Source organism: Ambystoma mexicanum, chromosome 5q (genome assembly GCF_040938575.1).
Source record: "Ambystoma mexicanum isolate Mex_15411 chromosome 5q, UKY_AmexF1_1, whole genome shotgun sequence".
In the NCBI taxonomy this organism is placed as follows: domain Eukaryota; kingdom Metazoa; phylum Chordata; class Amphibia; order Caudata; family Ambystomatidae; genus Ambystoma; species Ambystoma mexicanum.
The window spans coordinates 132534789-132551791 of NC_090933.1; the positions used below are offsets into that span (position 1 = coordinate 132534789).

At 45.3% G+C, this 17003-nt stretch overlaps 1 protein-coding gene across 2 annotated transcripts in view; it reads right to left on the reverse strand.

The window, feature by feature from the left end:
• The window catches only part of ATP9B (ATPase phospholipid transporting 9B (putative)), a 3609114-nt gene that overhangs the window by 333003 nt on the left and 3259108 nt on the right, over positions 1-17003 (reverse strand). The window lies entirely within an intron of this gene.

The window sequence follows — 17003 nt, forward strand, 5'->3', positions numbered from 1 at the left end:
AAGTGGAGATGCCGTTGGCACAAAGAACAGTGCACCATCAAAACGCTCACAGTTAGTGCCGGAACCAGTGTTATTATCATCAAATGATTCCCAGCACAAAACTGCTCCTACAATAGGTGCAAGTGAGACATTTGACAGAGTCCCTGCTAACACTGCCATTCCACAAATTCATAATCTGTCTCCAAGAAACGTGGCTGCGGGAGACTGCCGTAAAAGACGGATACACCATCTTGTTGAACAAAGCCGGGAAAAATAAACAAGGAAGACCTTTCTCCGGTTTGATCACAATAGTGAATAACTCTTATGGTTGGGAGGTACAACAAACTTTTAACCCAAACATTCTTGTGCAAGGGTCACTATTACATTTAACATCTTCACCTAAGGAGTATTCCCCTCAGTTATTGGTTATAAATCTATATTGGAACCTAGCAATGATATCGACTGCCAGCTTCATTAAAGCTGTGACTTCAATACTTGACCCATGTCTAACATCTCAAAGAGATTTAACAATAATAATCTGTGGAGACATTAATTTCTCTTGGTTCGAGCAAGCACCTACAAAACCATCAAAAACTGGTAGAACATCAACAAGGGGTGAAAAGTGGATGCAGGCCATGCTAGCTAGAAATTGTGAGATGATCAATGGCACCATCAAAGGAAACATCCCTCCAAGACCTACTTGGCAACGAGATAAAAATCAGAAAATACTAGATTACATCTGGATCTCCTCTCTATTCTGGTCAAAAGAAGATAGTCTGTCAATACTCAAGACCCATAATAGTGATCATAGTTTATTGGAGCTAACGCGTGCAGTAGAACGGTCATCAAGTGTGTTCCAATATAGTTGTCCAGTAGAGGTAAATGAGGGCATGAACCGGCTATGAATTAAAGACCATCAAATATGTCTGTTGAGCAATCGGCTAAAGGAAGGAGTAACAACAAGCACTGATAAAATAAATTATGCACTCTTACTTATGCAATTTTGCAGAAATAAATCGATGTGTAATTCTCAAAAACAACAAAACAAATATGTCTCCACTTTACAGGTCAACCAGGAGAAAAGCAAATCCATAAGAACATCAGACAAATAAAAAGGAAAAACAGCTCTAAAGCCGACAAATTAGCGGCCATCAAGGCATGCAAAATGAAATATCGAAATTGGCTAAAATCCTTTAAAATAATAAGAGACCAAGAACGTGCAGAACTAATACTTGGACTGATTATACAACATAATTCCAGAGATATCTAGAAAATTCTAAACATGAACAACAGCCAAGAGACAACATTGGCTAATGGAATTTCCATGCTAACTTGGGAAAATCATTTCAAAAAGGTTTTCAATGATTCAACGGCACATGTTGAGTTAGAGACTTCAACCTCTATTGAATCTTGGGACGTATGTGAACCCAGTGACAAAATTATTACATTGATAAAACATCTAAAAAACTCTCGTCCTGCAGGACCCGATGGGTTGACCAATGTAATGATAAAAGACAAAAAGGAGCTATGGGCTGATTTCATTGAGGAGCTGTTCGGACTTATATCACGGTCCAAGACAATCCCGAGCTCATGGAAATCTGCAGTAATCATTCCTATTTCCAAGAAGGGCAATAGGGACAATCCTGCCAACTATCACCCTATTGCCCTATTGGACATAATAGGCAAAATATTTGCCACCTGTTTACAATGAAAAATTGCGGCATGGGCTTCTGCTAACAATCTATTGGACTGCCGCCAAACCGCCTTCACAAAAGGAGTCAGCCCATAAGTCAATCTTCTAATTGTGGCTCTCCTGAAACTTGAAGCCATGAAGTCCAAAAAGAAAGTATTTATGGCCTTCATAAATATGTGTCAGGCCTTTGACAGAATTAACTGCACAAAACTCTGGAATTAATTGTCAACACAGTCCTATCCACCTTCTTTACTCCAACCTCTCATGGCCTTGTACAATGAAACATCTATTAAAGTGCGTATTGATAACATCGGTCACTTGACAAAAGAGGTACTAACAACACAAGGAGTAAAACAAGGCTGGCCCTTGGCAGCTCTGTTGTTTAAGTTGTATATTGCCGACATTCCTGAAGCTTTGCAGCATGTCCGTTGTTTTACACCAAAACTAAATGGTCAGACGATAAGCTGGGCGATTTATGCGGACGACATTGTGTTGTTTGACCAAACTGAGATCGTTCTACGATGACTTTTGAGTGCATTAGTCGATCTACAAGCCAACGATCTTGAAATTAATGTAGGAAAATCTAAGATCTTATCGTTTGGCATAAAACAAAAGTCAGCGATGAAAACATTTAAATGGTCTGCAGCTGGTGAAAAAATTGAGTCCGTCTCATCCATACGTTATCTAGGTGTGCAAATAAATAAATCCATTAGAGAATGGGAGTGGGTGGCAGACTTGATACACCGCATGTCGGCCTTCACTTTGCAAGGTAAACGATTGCATTACGAATATGGCAAATTCACTTTGATCCCAATCAAGACTTTCTATTTACAGAAAGTTATTCCTGCACTAACAGATGGGGCTGAGGCTGGCTTAAATATCGACAACCATATTTGGGCAACATTAGAAGGTCACATCTGCAGAGGGGTATTGGGCTTACCCTTCAATGTTCCTATTGTAGCTATAAGACATGAATTAGGTTTAGAGCCTATCAATGGGACCATCCAATGGAAATCAATTGCCCTTTTACGCAAAATGAACATTAGGTATGTTGCACCTGCATATGAAATATTCAAAGAATCAGAAGAAAATCCACATACCGGAATCCTAGGCATTTGGGCCATGAAAATCAGAAGGATACTAACAATCACTGACATTTCTTGGGCCACAGTAATGGACATGCCTCAAATTGCCAAAAAGAAGTTTAGACGGTGGAACTGGATAAAAAACACTGAAATGCGAGCTGCTATGCCAACTACGCTCAATTTAGGTGTATTTTGCAATAACCTAGATAAATTACCCAAGTATCTTGCAAGATTTCCTTCAAAGATACATTGTAACAAGTTCATACGGCTGCGTCTCAACGCATACAAAACGAAAGAGATTATGTGGCTGAGAAATTGCAAAGATATAACGAATAACACATGCAGGTTTTATAATAATGTACTAGAATCTCTAAAACACTTAATCACCAAATGCAGTAATGTATCCACCCAGCGATCATTCTTTCTACAACATCTTACATCGGTACATCAGAGACTGAAAATTGGTGGCATACTTTAATATCTGGAAATAATGTTGCATTGAAAAGTGCCTTGTTAGACTTTCTTGAAAAAATCTTAGAAGCAGAATTACTCCACCTATAATGAATCAAATGCTAAACATCACCTAAAACTTGGTTATGAAGTAATATGGATTATCAACTGGGGAGGTATTAGATGAACTTCTATTTGTAATTAAAGTTGTGTATATAACTAATTGTTACAATAAAAACATTAAAAAAAATATGTCGCAGCTTACTTATTCTTGGGTATGCGCCCAGAAGAACAAGTTACTTTCTTACCTGGTAACGTTCTTTCAATGGGATGGTCCGACGACGTATTTCATATCTATGACAGGTAATGTCCACAGCTGTGCTGCTTCGGAAAATCTTCGGCGTCTGCGTCCTGCGTCGATGCGCCGTCCCTGAGGACCTCCTCCGACGGCTGACGTCACCCGATGTGATAAGTAGGACGCAGGATGCACGACACCCGTAGCCTCAGTTGTATTTTTTTCCCCCAGAACGTGTGCCACCAGTTTTCTGCCAGTCAGACACACAAGGCCTTGCGGAACGCAAGCTGCAATCGCAAAAGAAATTCTGCAGTGGGGAAGGTAGGGAGGGAGCGATATGGAATACGCCATCGGACCTTCCCATCGAAAGAACGTTACCAGGTAAGAAAGTAACTTGTTCTTCGAGGGGATTGGGTCCTCCGACGTATTCCATATCTATGACAGACTCCCAAAGCAGTACCAAGCAAGGAGGTGGGAAAATAATTTAGAACACAAATTTAGCATGCCCAATCAAATTGCAGAATAAAGGACTGCCTTGCCAAAGGCCAGATCCTGCCCTCTGATGGAATCGAGGGAGTAGTGACGTACAAAAGTATGTACTGAAGCCAAGGTGGCTGCATCACAGATGTGACGAATAGGAACACCCCTCTGCAGGGCAGTAGACGCAGCCACTCCCCTGGTAGAATAGGCCCGCAAGCCAGCCGGAGGGTCCTTGCCCGCCAAGCGGTAACACTCATAGATAGGTAAAATAATCCAACGAGACAAAGTCTGTTTCGTCACAGCTTGTCCCAAACGCTTTCCAGCGTAACCAATGAAAAGTTGATCGTCCACTCTGACCCGGGACATGCGTGAAATATAAAAGCTCAACGCTCTCCTAGGATCAAGCCTATGGAGCCTCTCCTCTTCCTTACCGGGATGTGGAGGAGGATAGAACGCCGGAAGAACAACCTTCTGGCTCAAATGAAATTCCGAAAACCACCTTCGGAAGAAAGGAAGGACGGACTCTAAGGACAACCCTGTCCTTATGAAACACAGTGAAGGGTGGCTTAACTGAAAGTGCCTGTAACTCACTCACTCTGCGAGTGGAAGTAACCGCAACCAAAAACACAGTTTTCAGAGCTTACAGTCTCAAAGGGCAAGAATGCAAAGGCTCAAACGGAGCACACATAAGAAACTTAAGAACAAGGTTCAAATCCCAACCGGGCACCAGAAAAGGTGACGGAGGAAAAACATTAGTGAGCCCTTTCAAAAACTGAGAAATTAAAGGAATCTTAAAATAGGAACTTTCTTCAGACGAGGGCTTAAAGATGGACAGCGCCGCCAGATAACCTTTAATGGTCCCCACTTGCAAGCCCCTGTGAGCCAAGGAAAGCAAAAAAGATAGAACCATGGGAATGTCACAGGATCCACATTCTTAACTCTGCAACAGTCGCAGAACTTTCTCCAACGGCAACGGTTCAGGGACTTTGTTGCCGGCCGCCTGGCCGAGAGCAACACCTCCATCACGTCTTCAGGGAGGTCCCAATCATTATACCTCAACCTTTCAGAAGTCAAGCGTGAAGGTTGAGGGATCTGACCTCTGGATGGAGAACCTGACCCCCCCTCCCGTGAGAGCAGATCGTCTCGGTAGGGAAGACTATGTGGAGGGCAGATGGACAAGTCGAGAAGGTCCGGGTACCATGTCCTCTGGGCCCACGCCGGAGCAATGAGGATCATCCGGGAACCGAACCTCCGAGGAAACGCATACAGCAGTGGGAATGACCACTCCACCACAAGCGCGTCTCCTAAGGCTCCTTTTGGTGGAAATTCCCGCGAGCAGAACCTTTCGCACTTCCGGTTGACACTGGAGGTGAAGAGATACAGTTGTGGGGTCCCCCAAAGGGCGAAGATCTCCAGGAGAATCTCCTGAGCCAGCTCCCACTCGTGAGAGATCGTGCTCTGCCTGCTCAGAGCGTCCACCGTCTCGTTGTCGTCTCCGGGCAGATGAACAGCCGAGATCGAAACTTCCTGCTGGATGGCCCAGAACTCGAGCTGCATCACCTCCCCGCACAGAGGAAGTGACCCTGCCCCCCCCTTTTTGTTGAGGTAGTGCATGGCCACCGTGTTGTCCGTTAGAATCAGGACACTCTTTCCTCGCACAGTCGGCAGAAAAGCCTTCAGGGCAAGCCTGACGGCCCTCAGCTCCAACAGATTGATATGGAGTCTGGACTCCAACGGAGACCAACGACCGCTGACTGTCAACTCGTTGGCATGAGCTCCCCATCCCGTGAGGGATGCGTCCGTCACGATCGTCACCTCCGGCCAGGGCAGCCAAAATGGGGCCCCCTTGATCAGATTGCCTTCGACGGCCCACCACAGAAGGTCCTGGGCGACCGAGGGCGGCACCTGAACAGGGTCCGACAGCCTGCCGGAGGACTGAGACCACTGGAGCTTGAGTGCCCACTGCAAAGATCTCATCCGCAGACGAGCCTCTGGCACCAGAAGAATGCAGGATGCCATGAGGCCGAGCAGTCTCAAGAACTCGGACGCTGGGAGTTTCTGGGCAAGTTGAAACTTGTGCACCATCTGCTGAATGTGAAGAGCCCTCACCTGGGGAGGAAAACACTGCCCCAGGGATGGGTCGAGCACTGCGCCGATGTACTGGAGCCGCTGTGTTGGTGTCAAATGGGACTTCTTTAAATTGAGGGAGAAGCCCAGCTTGTGAAGGGAGTGGCAGGTGACGGACAGATGATCCACGACTTGCTCGGGAGAGCTCCCCCTGAGATCAACCAATCGTCTAGATAGGGGTAGACGTGAATCCCCCCCCTTTCCTGAGATGCCCTGCCACCACCACCATGAGCTTGGTGAAAACCCTCGGGGCGGAGGTCAATCCGAACGGCAGGACCCGAAACTGAAAGTGCGAGTCACCAACCGCGAACCTCAGGTACTTCTTGTCCTTGGGATGGATCGGCACATGGAAGACCAACCAGACCTGAAGTTGAAGGACCTGGAGGACTTGAGAGAGAGTAACCATCTTGAACTTGTCCTTCCTGAGGAGTTTGTTCAAACCGCGCAAGTCCATGATGGGTCACAATCCCTCGTCTTTCTTCGAAATCAAAAAATAAGGGGAATACCATCCCTTGTTCCTCTCCGCTACAGGCACCAGTTCTATGGCGCCTTTCTCCAGCAGGGCTTGAATTTCCTGCGAAGGAGCGGATCCGGAACTCTTCAAAGAGTTTCCCAGGTGGATTGACGTGAGGCCTCTGCCGAAAGGGAAGACAGTAGCCGTGGGTTATGATCTCCAGAACCCACACATCTGAAGTAATGGCTCGCCACTCTACAAGATGCTGCGCCAGCCTTCCCCCAACCGGCGAACCATGGGACCTGGCCTCATGACTGAGTGGTAGCGGCTGCGGTGTTGCCTGAGGGCAAAGAGGCAACTGCCCGAGCGGCCTTGGCATCTCGAGTACCCTGTTTTCCACCTCTGGCACTCTTATGGTGGCCTCTCTGACTGCTAGCTCCTCTCGCTTTACTGAAGGATGAGTAATAGCGAAAGGAACCTCCCCTCCATTGTTGTCCCCTAGGACGAAAAAGGCGGAGGTTGTCCTTTTTCAACAACTGCCCAACCTTCAAAACGTTTGTCGTCCCTATCCAGAGGGATGGTAGGATACGACGCCTGCTTTGCCGGGGCCATAGCCGCCTGCACCACCAAACTCTCCGGAGTGGGGTGCCTGGACAAGTAGCAGGGGTCGCTACTGGCTGGACGGTATTTTCGCGACAAAGACTTGCCCACTGCTGGGAGACTCTCCGGAGCAGTCCAAGCCGCTGCCACCCTTCTCTGCAGAGCCACATGAAACGGCAGTACCGGGTCATTGGGGGGACCAAGATCAAGGATGTCCGTGAGATCATCCTGAACGAACTCTCCTAGGGGAGCCGACCATCCCAAGTACTCAGTGACCCGAGACATAAGGCGCCGGTATGAAGAATCGGCATGAGTGCCAGGCTCCGGCCTACAAAACTCCACCTCCGGAGAGGTGTCCAGTCCACTGGCATCATGCAGTGACTGCCTCAGGTCATCAAACTGGCTATGGCCCGAGAGAAGCTCATCTGGTACCGTAACCGGAACCAAGCCTTCATCAGAGCCTTCATCACCCTCTGAAATGTACTCCAGGCGGTGAGAGGAAGACACCTGGGGACCAAAGCTATGCCTGACCTTAGCCAGAGCCTTTCTAGAGGCTAACCCCGTGCCACGGGGCCCCTCCGACACCACCGCTTCGAAAGGCGCGAGGGCGCCGAACGAGTCGGCGCCGGCGTCGAGCGAATCAGCGTCGACGTCAGCTGCAGTGCTGCCAGCATCGACAGCGTCGACACAGGCCTCAAAGCTGGAGCTCTGAGCGTGTCGCTCGACGACCTAGGCGCCAACAGCGTCGACGACCCCCTCGGAGACGGATCCTGGAGAGAAATCGTCGACGAGGACCGGGACCTGGAACGGGCATGGCGAGAACGGCTACCCTTGTCCAAGCAGGACCTTTCCCGCGAGCCGTGCCGACCACCCTGCGCGAAGGCGTACGAGCGGTGTCTCTCGACCGGTGCCGACCGACCCCACTCGGAGGCGTGGACGGACCGGTGCCCTGCGATTCAAGAATCTGCTTCCCGAAGGAAGCCCATTCCTCCGGTGTCGCATGCATGGTGGGATAAGCGACCCGCCGACGGGCGGAGTCCTCGGACGAGGACGGGGACGGCGACCGATGCCAGTGCTTCCTGGAATGCCTCGAAGAGGCAGAGGAGTGGCGAGACCGACTCCTGGAAGGAGACCCACTGGACGATGACGCGGAGAGTCGCCTTTCGAGTCATCCGTCGAAAGCCCCGTAGACCTCGACTTCTGGGGCTTAGACACACAACCTACCGACAGCTTCTTCTTGCGTTCCCACAAGGCCTTGGCCGTGAGCGACTGGCAGTCGACACAGTCGTCCGTATCGTGGGCCTCCCCGAGGCACCAGAGGCAGGCGTCGTGCAAGTCCGTGACCGACATCTTGGACACACAGTCCCCGCATTTCCTGAAGCCCAGACACGGGGTTGAAGACGAAGTAGACATCGCCACAAACAGGTCTTCACAAAAACCGAACAGGTTCAACGAACCGAGAAGAATATAGCAAACTCCAAAGAGTCGAGGCGTACCGAGATTCACGAAGCGAACACGTTCACGGAAAAAACAGAACTGAGGCTACGGGCGTCGTGTGTCCTACTTATCACATCGGGTGACGTTGGCTGTCGGAGGAGGTCCTATGGGACGGCGCATCGACGTCATCGACGCAGGACGCAGACGCTGAGGATTTTCCGAAGCAGCACAGCTGTGGACATTACCGGTCATAGATATGGAATACGTCGGAGGACCCAATCCCCTCGAAGGCATTCTTTCGGGGACCATTTATTCTGTTTTTTCTTCCACTTGGATTGTTTTTGTATTGTTTTTTCGTTGGATTTTGCCCTTTTTCTTGGAATTTTGATGCTGCATCGTGGATTGGATCAAGTTTTTTCTTTTTTACTTTGCCGCTTTCCTGGATTTTATTTCATTGACTGAAGTTTTATTTTTCATTTTTGGGTTCCTGGATTCTTTTTTCCTTTCGAGTTTGGATTTTGCATCGTGGATTAGATTATTTTTTATTTTTTTTTGGATTTAGGAGCGTTTTTTTTAATAGTGGATGGATTTCGGTTGATTTTTGGTGTTTGGTTGTCGGAGCGGATTCTGGATTCCTTGGATTAGATAACTTTGGTGAAATTTGACATTTTTGGTGATTTAGTGGAGCGGATTCTGTACTCTGGATTGCTTAGATTGGGGAATTATGGTGAAATTGGACTTTTCAGGTGATTTCTTGGAGCGGATTCGGGATTATGGTGAAACTTGGTCATTTCAGTGAGTATTTACTTTTTTTTCAAAATTTTAGGTTATATTCCAGTGCTTGTAAATAGTTAATAGAATCCATTGTTTCAAATCTGTTGACTATAGTCACTATCCGTTCCTCATAATCTCTGTATTTTTTCTTTTTTGAATGGGTATGTTCCATTGAAATTGTTTGAGCTATTTTAAATTCTTGGGCTGATTGTTCCATTTTTAGGTGCTTTATAAAATGCCAGAGATTTGGGTTGCTTATGTTAAAATATTTATTTATTCTGTTGTGCCACCCTTCTAGCATGTTGTTGGTTCTTGCTCTGTTTTCTTTCACTGTTCCATACTGAAATTGCATATTTTGCTTTTCTCCTTGTTCCATTTCGTGTTAGTTGCCCTACCCAGATCCTCTCTACGTAGTCCAGTAAGTCTGTAAAGTGTTCTTCATTTATTGTGAGGTATTCTGTGTCAAATTGATTTATGTAATATGCAACGCCTGTTCCTCCTTAACAAATGCCAATGCAAATATGTGTTTAATGCTGTGTTGGAATTCGCTGTTCTCTATATATTTTGATTGCAGTCCCAGTTTTTGAATTTTTCACCAAATGTCCTGGCCAAAGTGAAAAAAACATCCTCGGATATTTGTGTCGGCGTATATTGATTTAAATGCTTTCATTTGTCCTTGTTCAAAGTCCATTACCACTGTTGTAGGCTTTTTATCTGGAATAGCTTCCTTTAGTTTCCCAAAAATACATCTGTATAATTCTTCAGTTTTATTTGGCATTAATATATATACCAGCGCTATTAGTGTCTGGTTTATGCTGCCGTATACGCTATAAAACTGTTGAAATGGGTATGGACACGCTTTAAAGGTTGCGTCGCCATGCCATACTTTTGAATTTCCAAGGTGTAGTAAGTTGTCATTTGTTGTAAATATTAGTATTTTTTCTTTTTTTGTTTCTATTGTTGCGAATAGAAACTGTTCTCCCTTTTCAGTTTTTTTTAAATATTTCCGGAATTTCTATTTCCTCAAATGTTCGCGGTGCCATTGGTAGGTTTTCTTTTAGTTGTTTTTTTCTATTAATGCTACTTTGGATCAGTTTAGAACCCGGCATCTAAGCCGCAACATGTAGCAGGATTTTTTCACATGTTCAGCCTATTACCGATCCACTTGCCTCATTTGGGTTGTGCATCAGCATTTTTCTTTATTTCATTTATAGTCTTTTTTATTAGTATAGCAGTATGGTTGGGCATATGATTGTGCTCTTCACTGCTTCTTATGTTCTCCCCTTCAGTAATTGCTCTTCCCGTGCACTTTGTCTTGCGGTACTCTGTACATATCCAGTAGGTTTTTTCTTTGCATACCATTTCACGACTGTACGTATATCCTCCATGTACTAACTGGTTTCCTCCCATCTGCGACTTGACAAACTCGATCGTGTCACTCATCCCGTATCTGACATATTGAAATTGCTGGTTTATTTTGTTTCCATGTCTTACTTATAGGTTATACTTTTCATTTTGTCATTTTTTTGTCATTACCCATTCCTTTTACTTGTGTGTTTTCTGTCACGCAGTACGATGTTCTTTTTAGAAGGTGTCTTCGTTCTTCGGTTCTCTCACACACTGGCAGTTTGTTTTCAACTGTCAGCTGTGTGTCAGTGTTTACATAAGGTTCTTTACTCGTCGTCAGTTGTTACTCATCAGTTGTTAGTGTTGTAACCCTTACTTGTTCTGTATTGCAAGTATTATCTGGTTTTGGTTGTTTCAATATTTTGTGTCTTCGTGGAGGAGGTTTTCGAGGATTGGGGGGGAGGGGATTGGTAGGAGGGTTTGGGGAGCGACCCTCCCATTCATAATGTGCACATTCTTTCGGGACAATTAACACTCTCATGTTGTACCGAGTATAATTAATTAATATGTACAAAGCTTTTGTTTCGACGGAATGACGTTTTACATGCTTTCTATCTGATGTCGAAGCTTTTACTTTCAATGCTTTTTTTTCGAAACTTTTGTTTGTCAACTTTTTTTTCGGTACTATCACTATAAACCGCCAGGAACTGAGGGAGTATTGATAGAAGATGAAACAATAGAAACACTCTGATATCTCTGAAGGGGGACACGCAATATAAAGACTACATGAGATTCTGATGCTGAAGCCAGATAGCAATCTACTACAGAATAGGCAATGTTAGGAAGCAGATTTGCAAGAGCAACTGCCAGACGCAGATTGGAGTAGGACCATGGGGTATCACAAGAAAGTGTCTAGAAATGCAAAACTACAGTTGATCCAATTATATGTTACTCATAGAGCATATTTAACTCAGAAGAAAATTGCAAAATTTAGTAAGGCAACAGAACAAGCTTGTCCGAAATGTGGCCTGATCAACGCAGACCTGATACATATGTTCTGGGCCTGCGCGGAAATACGCTGATTTAGGGAGGAAGTAGTGCAGACCCTAACCAGGATCGGCCTATCGCCACACCGGGTCTCCCCCAAAGCGTACATCTTGGCGAAGCGTAGGAGAGCAAGGGGGTGAAAAGCACTAAAGGCCCAGTTATGAGCGTGTGGTTGAGAGACCTCCAGAAATGGTCACTGGCAGAAACTGCTGAGTGGCAAGAAGAATTCCGTTGGAGCTAGGAGGAGCAGAACATGGACTTAATGGCCTGGAAAAATATGCCACAGGAACTGATGCTCCCTGCACACGATGACACTCAGACTCAGATACATGCACCATCACAAACGGTTCAATAGGCTATGGTGAGACGTTCAAGCAGTTTAATACACACCATTGGAAGACATTGCAAGTGGAATAGACTGTGGGGAGGGGAGGTTTGAACCGGCAAACAATGGGATGCATCATTGGAGGTTATTTATAAAGTCTGTATGTTATTTTGATGAAGAATTGATAAAACTGGTTTTTAAAAAAAAACTAAACTTTATGGGCAGGACTTTGGCAGCCCGTCTTGGTGTTCCAACAGTTGCAAAGAATATTCCTGAGCAGGTCAGAGCAGTTGATGGTACCCACCTCCCTTCAGGCCTTATCACACAAACCACAGGCCAGTTGGGGCTCAGAATTTCAGAGGGACATAGGGAGAAAATCATGTTTGAATTAATTGATGTGCCACAGTTGCAAATAATTCTAGGTATGCCCTGGTTGATCCTACACAATCCCCTAATTGATTGGGCTAAGTGAACAGTGGAGTTTAGATCCAAATTTTGTTTGGAACAATGTGCTGAGGCAGGTTTTGAGAGTGATGGGGACAAAGAGGAGAGTCAGGGAAAACCCTTGGCGGATGAAGCAATTGAAGAACATGTGGTGGGAGTGATTGTGGGAGAGTTGCCTGACTGTTATCGTGGATTTGAAGATGTTTTTAGTGAACAGGAAGCTAGTGAGTGGCCGCCACATCACTCACACGAATAAGATTGACCTGGAAGATGGGGCACCTATTTCCTGTGTTCAAATCTATGCCTTAACCGAAAAGGAGAATGAACAGCCTCTTCAGGAAAATCTTGTTAAGGGGTTTATTCGTCATTCTCAATCACCTGCCGCGTCGCCGTTATTTTTCATGCACAAGAAGGACAAGACCTTAAAAACATTAATTGATTATAGAGCCCTAAACAGGATCACTGTGAAGAATCGATACCCAATCCCATTGATTTCCGTGATGCTGGATCGGATACAAGGTGCAAAGATGTTGACTAAGTTGAATCTCAGAGGGGCATATCATCTTGTGGAGATGAGAGAAGGAGATGAGTGGAAATCTGCATTCCGAACTCGCTTTGGACTTCTCGAATATCAGGTGATGCAATTTGGCCTCTGTAATGCCCCAGCAGCTTTTCAGTTCTTCATTAATGAGGTACTTTGGTAATAGCTGGACATCTTCGTGGTGGTTTATATCGATGATATATTCATTTTCTCTAAAGATGAAGTTCAACATGAAGAACATGTTAAGAAGGTCTTGATGGAACTGAGGAAGAGTCATCTATATGGTAAACTGGAGAAGAGCCAGTTTCACACCTCACAGGTGGAGTTCTTGGGTTTTGTAATTTCAACGGATGGACTGGATTCCAGTCAAATTAAGGCAGTCTTGGGATGAGCCACAGCAACCAATGTTAAGGACATCCAAAGTTTCATCGGATTTGCAAACTTCTATCGCAGTTTTATTCGAGACTTTTCTTTGGTGGTGATGCCAATTACTCGACTTCTGGAGAAAGGAGTGAAGTTTCAGTGAAGTAGTGAAGCGGATGAAGCATTCCGTTTCTTGAAAGAGAGGTTCACAACACCAGTGTTGCAGCATCCAGACGTAGGATAACAGATTTCTGTGGAAGCGGATGCTTCATACATAGCAATGGGGCGGTGTTGTCCCAGAGCCATCCACTGACTGGACAACTTAATCTGGTAGCTTTCTATTTCAAGAAGTTTTCAGCAGAAGAGAAGAGTTACACCATTTCTGACAGAGAACTTTTGGCAATCAAGGCAGTGTTTGAGGAATGGAGGCATTACCTTCTAGGAGCTAGAAATCGATTAACAGTTTTGACCGACCACAGAAATCTGACTTTCTTGCATTCAGATAAGACCCTAACACCACGACAATTGCGTTTTTAATGTTTAAAAAGCCAAGTTATGAAAACTAAGCACTGAAGTGAGTATCTTTAAAAGAATTGCCTTCAGAAGGAAAACAAACTTGAGACTGTAACACGTAATGTTTTCTTTATGTTCTTAAAAACAAAATGTAAATAATACATTTTTGAAAGTTAATGTGAGGCGGAGCTGGCGCGTGATCAGCTGCGTGAAAAAGAAACCTTTGTGTGAGAGGTAACGAAGAGCAAGCAATGAGCAGCGTTAAGTAACTTGCCATGAGTTAGAAGAGGCGACAAGCGCGCAGACGCAAATTAGAAGCTAGCGATCTTGAGGAAAGGACCTTAAGACACGTCGTTGCGCCATTAGCGCTTGTTTGGTCTAAAATGTTTGTTCGGCTGCGCAGCAGTAGATAAATGAGGCAGAGGTCTCAGTGTCAACCCGAGAATCGAGTTAGTTTGGAAGCACAAGGCACAAGAAATTAAAGAAAACATTAGCTCAGTGGGGCAAAAGAGGAAAAGGGTACTGCTGGTTTGGAGCAGGGTAGTGTAGGTGCCCTGTGGACTCAGCGGATGGGATTGATAATCTGACCTCCTGGTGGGGCACAGCTGTGTAACAGTGGCCGGGGCACCCAGCCCTGTGAGTCGGATTGGAAGTGGATGGTGTAGTGACACTGCAGAAGTACTGGGGAGCGGGCCCATACAGTTAGGAGCACATGGCATAGAGGGGGAGAGAGGTGAGTGCCAGTGTCTGGAGGGAACTGTAACGCTTACCTTAAGTCTCTGCGGGAGCGTAATGCCTTTTCAGCTGAGGACCTGTGGTCTAGGCACTAGTTCTGTGGAAATAATTATAACAAAACCACTATTGTAATCCCCATTCACAAACTGATAACAGTGTACTTTGAAAATGACCCTTCCTTCTCACCTGTGCTTTTGTTTTGTAGAGCTCTCCATCCTGTATTCTACAGAGGTGCGTTGGGTAGGATACTTATTCTGAGGGGATAATGGTGTCGAAAAGCCTTTTATAAGGATAGGGTCCAAAGATTCTTTTAAAGTATCAAAGGAAAGTCTCTTGGTGCGAATAATAATTGTTTATAGTTCATCAAATTAGAAATGGTCCCTACGTTGGCGAGATCACTTTTGCTAGGATTTTCTTTTATCCTTTGCAGGTTCGTGGTTCCCTAACAAGGGCTTAGGCTGTGGTAAGGCTGAAGCTATACTCGTTTGTTAAGGACAATAAAATTACGTCAGTTTGTCAAAAGAAACCGAGTAATAGCTGCCTTCAGAAACAAGCGCAGTAAAAATAAGCGAAGAAAAGCCTTGCTGAAACTTCAGGTAAGCACATATGAAACAACTTCTTTCTTTTCTTTTAACAAGTTCATTCATTCGTTAAATACCTTTGTTTTGCAGGTCTTCGGAGAAATTGTGGAACAAAATACCTTCGGACGATGCAGAGAACTGCTGTGGAAACCTTTGGAGGAATTCGCTGCGAACGCGGGCAAAGGCTGCTGAGAGAAAAAATGCTGCGGCTGCGACGGAGCTTCTGACAGGAGATGCAGAGACTTCGAAAATAACTGCAGAAAATTCCTGGAAACCTTTGGTTCGGTGAGTCCTACAGTTTTTCTGCTAGTTGATTTTGCTATGGAACTAATATCTTTGACTCGTGTTCTTCTGTTGACAGGTTCTGTCAGGAGATCGCTGGAAGCGTTACCCGCTGTCAGCGGAGAAGACGCGATGCGAGAGCTTCGGCGGAGGCGGGGCTTAAGTAGCTCCCTTTGCTACAGATGTAGAATGCACTGTTGTTACCTTATGGAATTAGCGGTGGCCATGTTGAAGATAGGGAAGATAATGTAAGTGTAATGAGCCTATGGGTACAATGCTAAGAGTGAGGCAAATGCCTCTTGCGCCAGGCTTGAAGCCACTGTTGACCCACTGATAGAAATGAAGTTCCCTGCCTCTCAAGTATTTCTGAATGTGATCTGGATTTCTGTGCTAGGATCATGAAATTTTTCTCTCCCAAGACCCCTCCCAAGGATGAACCCTCTGGTCCTGGCTTAGTCGGGTGATTTTGATGAAACTTTTGGAGTAGTCTGGGGGCATGAATGTTTGAGCTAGGTTCCCAAGTCCTATCCTGTGGACCAAGACCTTTCCAATCTATCAAGCAGAACAATTCTAGTTCACCTTTGACAATTTGGGGTTTTGGTGATGGCTGTAATCTGGTCCCTGGATTCAGTGATTTGATCAGAGAGACATGTAAAACTGGGTGGATTTGCATGTGAGACCGTAACTTTAGTCTTACTGCTGAGTGATTGACAATAGTCTCTACTGCAAATGGGCCTATGAATCTTGGTTGGAATTTTCGTGGGCCTTTGAGTGCCATGTTCTTGGAAGACAACCAAACCTTGTCCCCCACCTTATACTCTTGTAACTCTCTTTTGATCCTCCTTTGCTGTAGCCAAATGTCGTAGACCCTCTTCCTGTACTCCGGTAATGCTGTCATGGAGACACTGTACTGGTGGCATCTCTAAAGACTCAGTGGGATCGAAAGTGGAGGTCCGAGGATGTAAACCGTTCACAGTGTAGAAAGTAGTATAGCCCGTGGAAGTGTGTTCTGGGTTATTATAAGCATACTCTGCGATCCAAAGGACATCCACCCAAGAACAATCTATCTGGTTAAGGAGACACGGAAGATATTGTTCAAGGGTCTGATTGGTTCTTTCTTTTTGACCGTTAGTCTGTGGGTGGTGGCTGGTAGATAGGCGCACTTCAATCTTGGCCAATTCACAACATGTTCTCCAGAATTGGGATACAAATTGGCTTCCCCTATCTGAGATCACAGTAGATGGAAATCCATGAAGACGCACAATTTGTTCCAGGAAGACCTTTGCTAAGACTGCAGAAGTTGGGAGTCCCTTTAGGGCTATGAAATGCGCCATCTAGGGAAAATAAGTGCACCACAACTAAAATAGTGTTATATCCTTGACCAGGAGGTAGTTCCCTAATAAAATCCATAGAAATGGTATGCCATGGCCGTTTGGAAAGATTTCATTTTA